Below are 13,510 nucleotides of genomic sequence, written 5' to 3'. Positions count from 1 at the left end.
GTTGCCCAAAGTACTTCCAAAAAGTACTTTGACAGAAAAAATCCATCAAGAACTACATCCATACTGGAAATGAAAGGGCTTTCAGTCAGCAGCAATAGAATTACTTATTCAAAGTTGTCCAGTAAGCACGGATGCAGCCTGAGAGACCAAAGGTAAATCAATGGCAATTCTAAGTGTACACAGAGTTCTTGTAGCAAAGTCACTGCTTTCCAACACGAAAGCAGACTTAATTTTTTCCTTGCCTTTCTTCTGCATTGATTTCCCAGTATTGGAGATCCATACAAAACTACCCTACTGTCAGTCACACACCACAGTTTAGAAGTTAGAACAGGATGAGAATCCTTCCTGCTGGGAATAACTGAAAGAGAGTTCTCTAGAAGAAATATAACCGTTTTTATGTATGCAACCACGGCAGCCAGGATAGTATATGCGTAGAAATGGAAAGACACTAAAATGCCCTCAAAAGAAGACTGGTTGATTAAAATTTTGGAATATGCTGAGATGGCAAAGCTTACAGCACTTATAAGAGACAAAAAAATGGAATGTTTTAAAGAAGATTGGGAACCATTTTTGCTTTATTCAAAGAATTATTTTTCTAATATGGACTTTTCAGTAGGGTTTGAAATATAGCAATAACAGCAGGCTGGGTTGGGTAAAATCGAGTAGTATTGTGGCGCATGTATGTTTTGAATTATTATAGCAATGGTTAATATGTATAGTTATTGTGAACTGCGCAGATAGGCAAGCGGGAAGTCAATATTTACTTATGTGTGGAATTAGATAAATGAATGTAATTTGAATGTAAAAGCTATTGTAAACTCCAATAAAAATTTAAAATGCAAAAAAAGAAGTTAGAACAGGATAGCCTCTGAATGTTTTTCTCTCACCATCGTACAGTGTTGGTTTCTGAGAAAATTCATTGAAGAAAGAGTCAGCTTCAAGATGGGCAGTTATATTTGTATGTTGCAGAAAAAAACAACTTCTTATGGCACCTCAAAGCCTAACAAATGCATTTGTTCATCTGTAAGGTGCCATAAAGCTCTTTGTGAAAGAAGAAAGAAGTCACGCACACACTGAATTTTTGTTAACAAAACAGGATTTAGGAGCATAAAGGGAAATGTGAATCTTTCTTTATGCTAACACATTTTAAGTCGATAATACTAATTGTGAGAAAGCAATATTAAGAACTGCCCCAAACAGTTGACACAAGTATTGTGTCAACATTACACTTGACACAAGTATTACACTCAACACAAGTATTGCAAGGGGACTATATCTTTAGGGTGGCTATCAAACCAGAATTTTATTGGCTCAGCTAGACTTTTAGCTTCTAGGCCATTCGCCAGAATCAGAGAGTGCAAAGTCATAATAATAAAATTATAATAATAAATAATGAATCCACCTGAACTATCCTTACTGATAGTATGCAGGAAGGTACAGTTGACACCCAAGTGCTAAGCTGCCACACAGGAGTCTTGGATGCATCTGAGTAACTGGTCTTCAGTTCAGACCCCTGCTAACTTGGCAAAGAGGCACCTTTTAACATGATGATTCTCTTTATTTAACAGGGGGAGAGTAAGTGGCCCTATCCACCCCCAGCACAGTACCTCCAGTAACTGTTGCTGGTGTGTATCTCATGTTTCTTTTTAGATTGTGAGCCCTTTGGGGACAGGGATCCATCTTATTTATTTGTTATTTCTCTGTGTAAACCGCCCTGAGCCATTTTTGGAAGGGCGGTATAGAAATTGAATTATTATTATTATTATTGTTGTTGTTGTTGTTTGTTTTTCATATGGTTCCAAAGTCATAGCCATTCTGTCTGATCATTATTCAATGGCTTTTGGGGGGCTGATTTTGTGGTTATGAAGTTTGTTTGGGAAACAAAGCTAAGTACATTCAAGACTCTTAAGACCTTTCCAAATATTATGGCTTCACCATGGGGACTGTGCAGCAGATGTTGGCAAACCACCCAGGCGACACCTATCCCGAGCAAATGCTGTGAGGGAATCTCTGTTTTCCAGCCTGCTCACCCAAATCCTACATAAGTCCCCCATGCATTTTTTGCCCAGCAAACAAAATGTCATAGGTATTTTTGGGAAGATGGCAATTGTGTGTGTATTACAGGTTTGCAGGAACATTAGAAGACATTATGAATGCCCTGCAGTTTGCAGATGATGTATTGTCCTCCCCTCCCCTGTGGCCTTTTCCCCTTTTATCTTTTTGGAAGCCTCTCTAGTATCCAGTTTGACGCCATTTAAACAGACTCTCTACCACACATCCACTCTCCATCGCTGTGCCAGGCAACAAAGCTAGCTCTTCCACCGCCCCCTGCTTAATGTTGGGGAAGGGATCTCTATTAGTATTTGCCAAATCTAGAAAGAGAAAGCAGTGTTACTCCCAACTGAAAGGACCTTCATCTGGAAAGCCCCTCAGAATTCAAAAGCCGACTAAGCAGGTTGTGCAAGTATCAAAAAGGTTGAGGATTGCACAGCCTTTCCTTTCACTTGGCAGTAATTGTTACAACATTCCAGTGCCAGCATTCTCTAGCAGCATGGCTAATCACAGATTTAGAATTTGGATTTCAAAGACCAATGAAACAGATGGAACAAGAGCAATATCCATTGCTGTAAAGGCACAAGGACACATTAGGTCCGCCCTTATAAAACCAGCCAGCTGCTCAGTCACACTTATGAACATTATGTCAGACTTTCCTCAATGAATGTGACTCGGCAGACAATGTTATCAGGCCACCCCAGCCTCACTGAATGGGGACTAGGCAGCGGCCAGCCTGAAAGGGCATCCAGGATACCATTTCCTTCCTCATGGGCCAAATCCACTATTCTTTGGACTCAATGGATCTTTCAGATGTTTATGGCAGTGAAAACCTCTTGCAGCACATGTCGCATTATTATTTAGCTTAGCAGTGTCATATGCTGTTCAGAGGAAGATGGTTGTTGCAGGCACATTTTGAAAATGTCTGTTTGGAGCTACAATCCTATGCATACTTTCCTGAGAATATTTTGAACACAGTGGGGTTTATATAGTATTACACTGGTCAGTGAGTTTTAAGAATAAGCCACTTACCCATAAATAACTAGTTAAGTTTCAAGCAGCAGTCAGTTCTTAACTTCTCCCACCTATAAAGCCAGAGTATATGGGGGTGGGGTGGGACCCATGACCAAAGAATAATAAGAACTAGAACCTTGTGAAGCTATAAATATGCCAATACTAGTGAGACCCACTGAAAGATCTGGTATTTTATCTTCACATTAGGAGGATAGACTAGACTCAGATGCCTGGGCCCAGAGACAAGATTTTAAAATGCCCCTGCCCCAAAGCTCAGCTCATGAAGTAAAGAAATCTTAAAAGAGGCTGAATAGTGGTAACAAAAAGCATAGTAAAATTTATATCTATATCTATATATCTCCTATGTGCCACAATAGAACATCATCCTAAATTATTCTATAGAAAATCATCCTATATCATAGTAAAATTTAATCTACATCTATATCTATATATCTCCTATGTGCCACAATAGAACATCATCCTAAATTATTTTTTAAAAGGTTTTGTAAATTGTGGATGATGCAAGTCATTTAATGGTACTAGAGAAAGACTTGCTCTTCTGGTAGCTCCAGGTCTTAACACTCACATCATTTTCGGAGGATGAATACAACTGAAGGAAGCCCAGGTGGGTGCACAAACTGGGGGAGTCAGTCATGTGACTTGCCTCTGGGGGTCCCCCCCAAGGCAGTGCTTATAACCAGTCTTATAATCAGGAATATGTCCTTGATGCCTGTGTACAGCCATCAAGGACATATTCCTGAAATCAAAAGGTTATTTTGGAGGGAGAGCAGTGAAAATAGTTTCCCCTCCATGTGTGCTTCTTTGCTCTGCAACACTCTGGGTGGGGCTGTGATGCAGAGTCTTCCACTGACACAACTCCTCTTTCACAGTTCTGGCACCGCACAGAATGTCAGCCAGTGAGTTGTGTGTTAGGAGGTGATTTTGTGGTTTACTATACCCCCACTATATCTCAACTGGGAAATGGTATCCAGGACAGTTCTGTATGGTACTGCAGAATATTCCCACAGAGCCACAGGGCTACTTGTGAAACCAGTCATTAGCCAACTATGTTGACTTTCCAGAAATCTTAAAAAGTAAAGTTAGGCTTTCTTTGCTTGGTTCTTCCAGAAGCTTGCCTGTCCAAATACAACTATGGCTGTACACATCTGTTTTGCAGTATTCTGCTTGTTGGTTTACTTGTACATAGCTGCACACACATAGACATCCTACAGAAAACCAAGAAGAACAAGAGAATAGAGTCAAATAGCTGATGCTCTAAGATTTCTCACAGGACAAAATCACCTATCTTATGACTTGAGAACCAAAGCACTCATGTTTAATGCCAGTGTTGATAAAGCCTAGAAAATTTTAAATTTTCTTATATCACGAAGAAAAAAAAATTACATTTCCCTTGTATGAATAGATTTCCAGACTGAATTAACATAGCAGGTGAAGGAATGACCCCTTCCCACTTTCTTTTATGGATTGTAATTTGTGTTTGCCTGGTTCTTTGTCCACTCCACGCTCTGTAAGGGTTAAAAATGTTGCTACCTCTAACAAGCAGCTCTGAGGTAAAGGTTGTCAGCTGCAGAGTTTTGGAAGAAAACTCATAAACTGTTCCTATTGGTTGTCTCCAGGAGGGTCTTCAGGCAGCAGGCTTTACTGGGAGTTTGAAGTTGCCCCCCCCCAAACGGAAGCAAAAAGTGGATTTTTTTTTACCCTGGATATAAATTGGGCTACATTCTAATGCGCAATGAAAACCTCAAATCATGTGTGAAGTGCTTCCTGATAGCTCACAGGGACTTCGGGGTAAATCTGGCTGATATGTGAATGCACAGCCCCCATTCTGGAGGAGATATGAGCTAAAAGCCCTGTGTGAAAAATGCCCTGGAGAGAGGAAGTCTCTCTTCCCGTTTGTTTGTTTTGTTAACACACGAACTGGTTTACAAGGGGTCCATGGCTCAGATTGGCTATCCAGTCTCTGCCATCCACATATACCAGCCCTGATTAGCTCTGTGCTCAAACACATTGTTAAGGAATAGAACTGTATGCCAGCAAAGACCTTGACACGGCTGAATATCCCCACTGTCAATTCTGTAGTGCTCCATCAGAAAAGGTGCCTCCCCTTTTCAAGCAGGGCCTGCACTGAAAGCTGTGCACTCGGAAACTAAACTACATTTTTTTCAGGCGAGATCCTCCCCTCCCGCCCTCAATACTGGAGTAATCAATTTATTGCGAAGTCTTTATTTGACAATGTTCACATTTTTATTTCTCTATGTAAACCTCTTTGGGAATTTTTGTGGGAAAGTGGTATATAAATATTCATTGTAGTAGTAGAAGATTAACTGTATTGATTTGCTTATAATCAGCTTCAAAAAAGCATCATCATTATCTTGAAGTAAAAGTAGGCAGCTGAAATGCTATTCCCTCAACACAGGCCTGAGCCTGGTATCTAGGTGATGCTATTATCATAACAAAATTATTATCATTTCAGCAAGTAAAACAGTCTATGTATGGCTTATTATGGAGAGTTCCAGTTATGGACAACTGAGAATTTGGTTATATTCATCTGTGGAAGATTTTGGAAATTCTGAGACAGCCTCTTAAGAGCAAAGGCATTGCTTTTCAAGTTATTAAAAGATTTATAACCTGCCTTTCCATCTCATAAAAGGACGTTCAAAGCAGCTAGTAGCCAGCTACAAATCATGATAAAAACCAAACAATTGGAACAGTCTATAATGTAAACCAGAGGTGGGCAAAAGGTAGATCAGGATCTGCAGACAGACCTCTGGGTAATTTGAAGTAGATCCAAGTCTGCAATTCCTAGTGGTTTAATATAACAGCAGTAACAAAGAGGTTCCCCTGCCCCCCACACGGTCAAAAAATTAGACAGCTGAAATGAAGAAAGTGTGAAGGAAAATTAGAAGGGGACATTTGCTTAAAAGGATTGTACTGGTTCTGAAAACAAAGAACTGGATTGAGCATTGCTTGGAGGTGCACATCTGCTCCTTAATACTAAGTGCATATCTGCCCCCACCCTCCCCAAGCTATTATTTTGCACCTGGCTCCAGCTGGTTAACTGGAGGATTCTAGTGAACATCAGAGTAGATCCTATAAACCTGAACTCTGCTTAGCCCTGCTTAAAACAGTTCAAACAGCAGAAGGTAGTAACCAAGTCCCAAAAGGAAATACAGGCCAAATTTCAAAGTCATTCCAATAGGCACCCTAAGCAAATGCTTGCCTAAGCAGCAGAATTCTTCACTGTCACTGTAAGGCAGCAAGGAATCATTGACTGTTGAAAATACTTCATATGCATTACCTCTGCAACTGCCTCATGAAGCCAGGTCGATACTATCAAGAAGGGGATAGCTGGAGGACTAGCAGCTTGCTTCACCTACAGTAGTTCATTTCCAGAGTGCAATTTGCATGGGTCACACCCTTAGCCACTACACAAGTTCTCAGACCTAATCCTTATTCCCAGTTCAGTGTGCTTTTGTCTATTTTAAATTGCTGGCTTCTGAAGACTAGGATACAAACCTGGAATTTGGTTATAAATTAAACACATTTCATGAACAAGGCCAAAAAAAATTATCTGTTGCAGAACGTTGCTGACAAAGCCAAGAAGCTTTCCAAACAGGTTCCCAGTCACTCAAGTGTATCTCTGTAAAGCACAGCAGGAGGATTTGAATCATTAGGAAGCTAAGGAAGGAATCTGTTTTCAGCACAGTATTTCAAAATTGCTTAGAATTACATTTTACTTGGCAGCAACTTGCTAGTTCTTCAAGTCTATATGGAAACCTTTCCCATTCAGGAAAAAGCTAGAGAAACAGAGGGAATCCAAGAGATTTGTTATAGCTAAAACTGCATGAACTCAAGGCACCTTAGTTAGATGAACAAGTAAACATATTTTTTCAATCATGCATTTTATAGCAACAATTACCAACTAGTCTTGAGTTAAAAAAAAAAAACATGTGCAGTTCAGCTACAAAAACAATGAAGATTTAGAGAAAGAATATTCTTACCAGTTAACTTAGAATGCCCACTTCCTTCTTTTCCAACCCTATCACACAGAATTTTAGTAGTGCTACTCAAAAGAAATGAATGAATCTATTGGCTAATTACCGCCTTTTAAAGGATGCTGATCAGACAGCAGGAACGTTAAAGTAAATGCCAGTTGATAGCAGTTCCTCTGTCAGTGGAACTCCCCCTTGTGGCTCACTGCATTATACTCACCCTTAGAGTCTTGTTTTCATTGTCAAAAATGGAAAGGAGAACAAACATTTAATATAATTAAATGGCTGCGTGGTTGCTCCAAAAACAGGGCCAGGCATTTGTGTCTGCTTGGCAATAGAACCTACCAAGCAACTGAGCCCCACAGTCATGGAACTTCTCAGCCATCTCCTGTGCTCCCTTCTCTCCCCTGTCATTCCCTCATTCAAATATTCCATCTAATGGACAAGCATTCTTCTAATTTCAAAGTATTGTGTTTTTGTACCTAATTTCTGTAAAAAATTCTGCACAAATACAGACCTTTGGAGCCAAAGGACATGGATTAGAGGACCCAGAAAGAGAGAAGACTAATTTAACATCTTGCCCATGAAAGATGGCACAGCAGCTTTTCTCTAATCAGTAGCAACTGTTCCATTGCATTCTATCAGCATTTCCTGGTCACTTAATTCTTCTAGAATGGTTTCCAATAGCTCCCCAACAACATTTTAGCTCCACTTCCAAGAACTTCAGGTAACTCCAGTAAGAACAAGTCTATTTTCTCTCCATTTGCCCAACCATCCTGTACTTCTGCCACCGTCTTCCTCCATGGTACTCTCAATGCAAACCAATCTTCCATCTGGGGGCAACCAGGTAGATTTGCAGGAGCCCAGGGAATATAGTGATAGCAAGTCCACCTAGGGACAGAGTCCATGGAAAACACTCTGTCCCAGCTCAGATTACCACTCATATGCAGCAAGAGGCCCAGAAGATAACTGAAGAGAATGAGGTGAGCCAAGCCTCTGACACTCTAGCCCCATTCAAATGATGCTCATTCACATGTTAGGTTGTACTCATACGACATATGTACAGTTACACAGGTACAAATCTCTACCCAGCTACAGTCATTCACAGGCTATATTGAACACAGATACAGTAGTACACTTCCTGTTTATACCATGAATTTGAGGGGCCTGTACCCAGGTTCACTTTTAAAACAAACACAGGTACAGTCATTCACACAAACACATGTACGAGTGTACAGATATTTAGGAACATAGGAAGCTGTCATATACCAAGTCAGACACTGGTTCATCTAGCTCAGTATTGTCCACACAGACTTGGCTTCTCCAAGGTTTCAGGCAGGAATCTCTTCAGACTCCTCTTGGACATGCTGCCAGGGAGGGAACATGGCACCTTCTGCATGCAAGCACACAGCTGCTCTTCCCAGAGCGGCCCCATCCCCTAAGGGGAATATTTTACAGTGCTCATTTATGTGGTCCCCCATTCAAATGCAACCAAGATGGACCCTGCTTCGAAAAGGGGACAATTCATGCTGGCTACCACAAGACCAGCTCTCTGTATCAGAGCTACACCTAGGTAATTTTGGAGCCTGAACCAAAAGGCTTTTGGAGGCCCACTCTCCCACCTTGCTGCAATTTAAGCATTATTACACACAACACACAGACCCATGACACACGCAGTATTTTTAACATATGGGTTCTTGAGGATACAAACAGAAACTAAACTCAAAAGAATGTAAGAATATAAAACAGGTATATTTGTGCAAATATTCACTAGCAGAAACATTTCAACACAAAAATTAATAAATTCCCATCCCACATATTTCTTTCCCCACTCCCCCCTCTGTCCCAAAAGCAGAGATCACACTCCACACCCGGCACAAGTTATAGTCATGCTTGACTGGCCGGTACTGACCACATCACCTGGGATAGAATAAAGAGGATTTGGGGTACCTGAGGGGGTGTGGAGGCCCTGGACTTCAGCTCAGAAGTCCAGGGGTAAGAGCACTTCTGCTCTATACACTCATACAGCATAATGTCTAAATTGGACTTTTTTCTCGCTCTCTCTCTAGGCCCATTCACGTGTTAGGTTCAACACTTATCCCACAAGTGCACAGAGTATACAGCTACAGATTTGTACACAGGTACAGGCATTCACATGTTATGCTGAATGCAGGTACAGAAGTACACTTCTTATCTGTACCATGAATTTGAAAGGCCTCTATCCAGATTCACTTTAAAAATAAACACAGGTACAGTCATTCTCACAAACACATGTACGAGTGTACAGAAATCTGTGCACTCGTACAGTATGTCTGAATCAGGCTCGCTCACTCGCTCTCTCCACCCCTCACACACACACACACACACACACACACACACACACACACACACGAAGGACAAGCTTCCCTGCCATTAAAGTTTTCCAAAAGATGAAATCCTACCCAATTGTAGCAGACTACCACATGTCACTGATATAAGGTAAATTAGCTTTGTGCTGCAGGTACCAGCATAAAAAAAGTATCATCCTGTCGCCTTTCTAGCAAATGTGATAATGCCCCTATTCACCTCTGCCTTTTTATCTCATTCCTATAATCTGTAGAACTCTCTAGTCCCCTTTACAGGGGCTCTTAATATTTATCTTTCATGATCCCCAGTTCTAGCACTTTTCGGCTCTTCTCTCTCCATATTGTCCCACAATACTTTTATTTTACTAACAGAACTCCTGGCCAAGCCAAGACAGATTATTACTTTCCATGTAGGCCAATTTGACATGGCACCTCTTTCCTGCTCTCCTTCTCTGCTTGTGGCACACTATACTGTATTCTCAACAATACATGCTAAGCCTCTGTATACAAGGAATCTGCCAGGAGTCCAAGCTGGGTTCTTTTAATCCAGATATTCAATTTTGTTTTTGCTGAGAACTTGAGTACTCCTTTTTAAAAAATCTATGAGCTCATAGCTACCTACTGCGACATTCCTAAGCCACCAGTGATAAGATATACAAAATCTCTCCCCATTCTGGCCTTTCAGCAAAGATTTAAGGAGCAAAACAAGGAATTTCCTCAAAATCATACAGAACTAGGCAGCAAAGTTCGATCTATCAATTGTAAGTTTCAGAGGCACTCTTACCCCTGGACTTCGGGGCTGAAGTCCAGGGCCTACACATCCCCTGGGGGCCCCCAAATCTTTTTTAGTCTGTCCTGGATGGTGTGGTGTGTGCCCTCAAGAACCTATGTGTTAAAAAATGATGCTTAACTTGCATTGGAGGGGCCTCCAAAGGCCTTTAAGGTCCAGGCGCCTAAATTACCTAGGTGCACCTCTGGTCCATTTTTAACTCCACATCACTTTCCCTAAAAACTGCACTTGCTGTTCTCAGAAGGGCAATCTACCCATGGGGCTTCCAAGATCAAGGTTTCCAATGATACACTGACAGACCACAATTTCTGTAGAACAATGAGACTGACTTACCCCTTAATGTTACTATGTTAACAACAACAACTGTATTCCCAGGCCTGATTGGCCTACTCATGGCTATTTCCATTTTAAAAAGAAAGAAAGAAAGAAAATGGTAGACCTAACAATGCGTTTAGCATCAGGTGTGGTTTGACCTTAGTGGAATCTAGTACTTATTTTTGCTTAGTCATGGAAAGTACATGCAGTATTTGTATATACAATGGCATTACTTGTCCATCAGAGAATTTGTGGGGAGGGGAATTATCTTTTTAGTGGATGGGATCAAGTTGAAGTTGATCCTCTGGTAGTACTGTGAAGCTTTCTGAGCAACTAGCATGTCTCTAATAAAAAAGCTCATGTGGGAAATCTGTTAGTTGCAGTTAAAACCCACCATAACCAGTTTCACCAGAGACTAGTTGATTGGCCAGAAAAAGGGCAGCTCAGGCAACAATCTCTGAAAAGTTATTGTTTGTGTGCAGCCTGGGATAATCTGGTGATCTAGAGAAGAGTTTCACAACAGAGGGTACTACTAGTATCCCTAGGGGTACTTGAAAAGCTCCCAGGAGGCATTCAGCCCTCCCGCCTTCCCATGCTGCAGCAGCTGCACTATTGGTTCTCCGTCTGAGGATTGCTGGCTTGAAGCTGACACCACCTCAGCTCTGTCTGCTGCAGAAGGGGAGAGGTGAGGGTAAGACCATCCTCCTCTCCTCCTGATTGAGTCTGACTGGCTACATGCTCAAGCACAGAGTACCCCCTCCTCAGCCTAACAGGCTTCAGAAAGTTAGCACTTACTCCCATTGAAATTAATAAGATAAGTAAACATGTCCTGTTAATTTCAGAGGGAGTAAGCTACCTAATGGCACAGCAGGGAAATGCCTAGAGGTTGCTGGTTCGAATCCCTGCTGGTATGTTTCCCAGGCTATGGGAAACACCTTTATCAGGCAGCAGTGATATAGGAAGATGCTGAAAGGCATAATCTCATACTGTGCAGGAGGAGGCAATAGTAAACCCCTCCTGTATTCTATCAAAGAAAACCACAAGGCTCTGTGGGCACCAGGAATCGAAATAGACTTGACGGCACAACATTTACTTTACTCATAAGCAATTTCATCTGAATATAAGCCAGTGACTGGAGTAGCCTGTCTCATAACAAACATCTGAATTTGTGTGTACACACAAGGCACATGATTTTTATGGGATACCTGAGCTGAAGGTTTGCCACAAAATGAATACACTTGTTTAAACAGGTTGGGAACCCCTGATCTAAAGTAACAAAAACAGCCATTCTTTAAGAAAAATGTCTGGACACAAAGCATTGAGCTTTGAGTGTTCTGAAAATAAAGTTCCACAATATATTTTTTTTAAAGTTTAAACCAAAGGACTGGCCATGAATTAAAGAACAACAAATGGACCATTTATTATGCAATAAACCAGTTGTGGGAAAAGGCTCTTAAAACCTTATATAATTTTGCAAAGAGCCACTTCCTCTCACACGTGCTATGAAGTCATCAGCTGCAGATTTGGAAAAGGTTGGGTTTCTGATTTCACTTCTCATTACTGAATCTCAACCCATTCTACCGGTTTTAATTTAAACTAGGCCTTCGCCCCACGCCCTGTTTCAGCGTGGGAGACCCAACATTGACTGGCATGTGCATAAAGTCATAAAGTCAAAAGTGCGCCTATGAAATGTCCCCCCCACCACCACCACCACCAATCCCATTACTAATCTCAGACACAGGCAGCTTCGTACAAGGTTTTAGATATGGAAAAGGGCTTCCTGATCAAAGGACACGGGTTCTAATCAGACCCGGCACTTTTCTCTTTCAAAATGAACTAATCCCGATCTAAATGATTCAGCACCGGATTGCTAATAACCGCGCGGCGGACGCGATATTGGGCTTTGAGAGTAATTCCTGTAAATTATAAGACTGCCGAGATGGTGGTTCGTATTAGGCCCTAGTAGGCAGCACCACCATCCTCGAACTCGAGATCCAGTCTGTCAACAGGACGGAACCCTCGTACTATCCCGTTCCAGACGCCACCCACACGAACTGGGACAGCAGCAGTGCCCCGTAACACTCTCCAGTTTACTGGTTGCAAATCCGCTGCTGCTTTCCTGCTCGCTCGCACTCACCAGCCTAGATCATCTGCGAAGACCATGTATGACACGGCAGCGGTTGCCAGCCTCCACCAATCAAAGTCTCGTATTGTAAGGAAAGGCGGTACCAAAGAAGCTACCCACCTCCTTTGCTCATAGCGCCTGCCCATTCTTAAATGAACCAGGAGGGTCTAAGACGGCTTCAAATGGTCACATATGCTACTGGTAGTTATTTTTTTCCAGATCTTGCTCTTGTGTATGTAGGAAGCGCGTTGATGAATCCCTATAAAAGCAAAAGCGGACACGTGCAAAACACGCATCTTTCTGCTTTGCCTTTGGGCTATGTCCTATGTACGCTTACTTGTTATTACCCCCACTCTACGCGATTGGACATTTTGAGCACGCGTGCATAGGATCAGTTTGCTGTACGGAGTTAGTTCGGATTCGCCTGGGTGAATCCTAATATTGCAACCTGTCCTGGCTAATATTGCAACCTGTCCTGAATACAAACACCTTTGTATTCAGAGCTCGCTTTTGCTAGGAGGGAGTCACATATGGCAGCTGCGGGATTTACTTTGGTGGGAGTAAGCATACTTAGGTCAGGATCGCACTGCACAAAGAGAAATGGAAGCAATTTTGTTCTGAATTAGAACGAGCCATTGCTTAGCGTTTGAAGTCACTGGTTCGTCAGCTGACAGACCTCCCCGCTTTCCTTCTTAAAGAAGCAGTACATAAAAGCGCTAAATAAACTCCGTGAGACAGATTTTTATGGAGAAAAATCACACATATTTATATTCGTTTAGATCATGTCTTTTCAAAGCAAAATAAGGGTAAGTGGAATGTGACTGTTTTTATATAAACCGCCTAGAATTTTCAAGAT

At 41.7% G+C, this 13,510-nt stretch overlaps 1 protein-coding gene across 2 annotated transcripts in view; it reads right to left on the bottom strand.

Annotated features, from left to right (window-relative positions):
* The window catches only part of CPVL (carboxypeptidase vitellogenic like), a 77,268-nt gene extending 64,487 nt beyond the window's left edge, over window positions 1-12,781 (bottom strand). The window contains exon 1 of one of the 2 annotated variants that reach the window (XM_053264929.1): window positions 12,667-12,781. The gene's annotated coding sequence lies outside the window, so the exon portion shown is untranslated. Of the gene's footprint in view, window positions 1-7,088; window positions 7,207-12,666 lie in introns of those variants that run through there. The other variant, XM_053264930.1, reaches the window with a different exon arrangement.
* Window positions 12,782-13,510: the final 729 nt, after the last annotated feature.

The sequence above is a fragment of the Hemicordylus capensis genome, chromosome 6 (genome assembly GCF_027244095.1).
Source record: "Hemicordylus capensis ecotype Gifberg chromosome 6, rHemCap1.1.pri, whole genome shotgun sequence".
NCBI classification, from domain to species: domain Eukaryota; kingdom Metazoa; phylum Chordata; class Lepidosauria; order Squamata; family Cordylidae; genus Hemicordylus; species Hemicordylus capensis.
The sequence above is the reverse complement of the archived record's forward strand: the minus strand, read 5'-3'. Positions and strand labels throughout refer to the sequence as shown.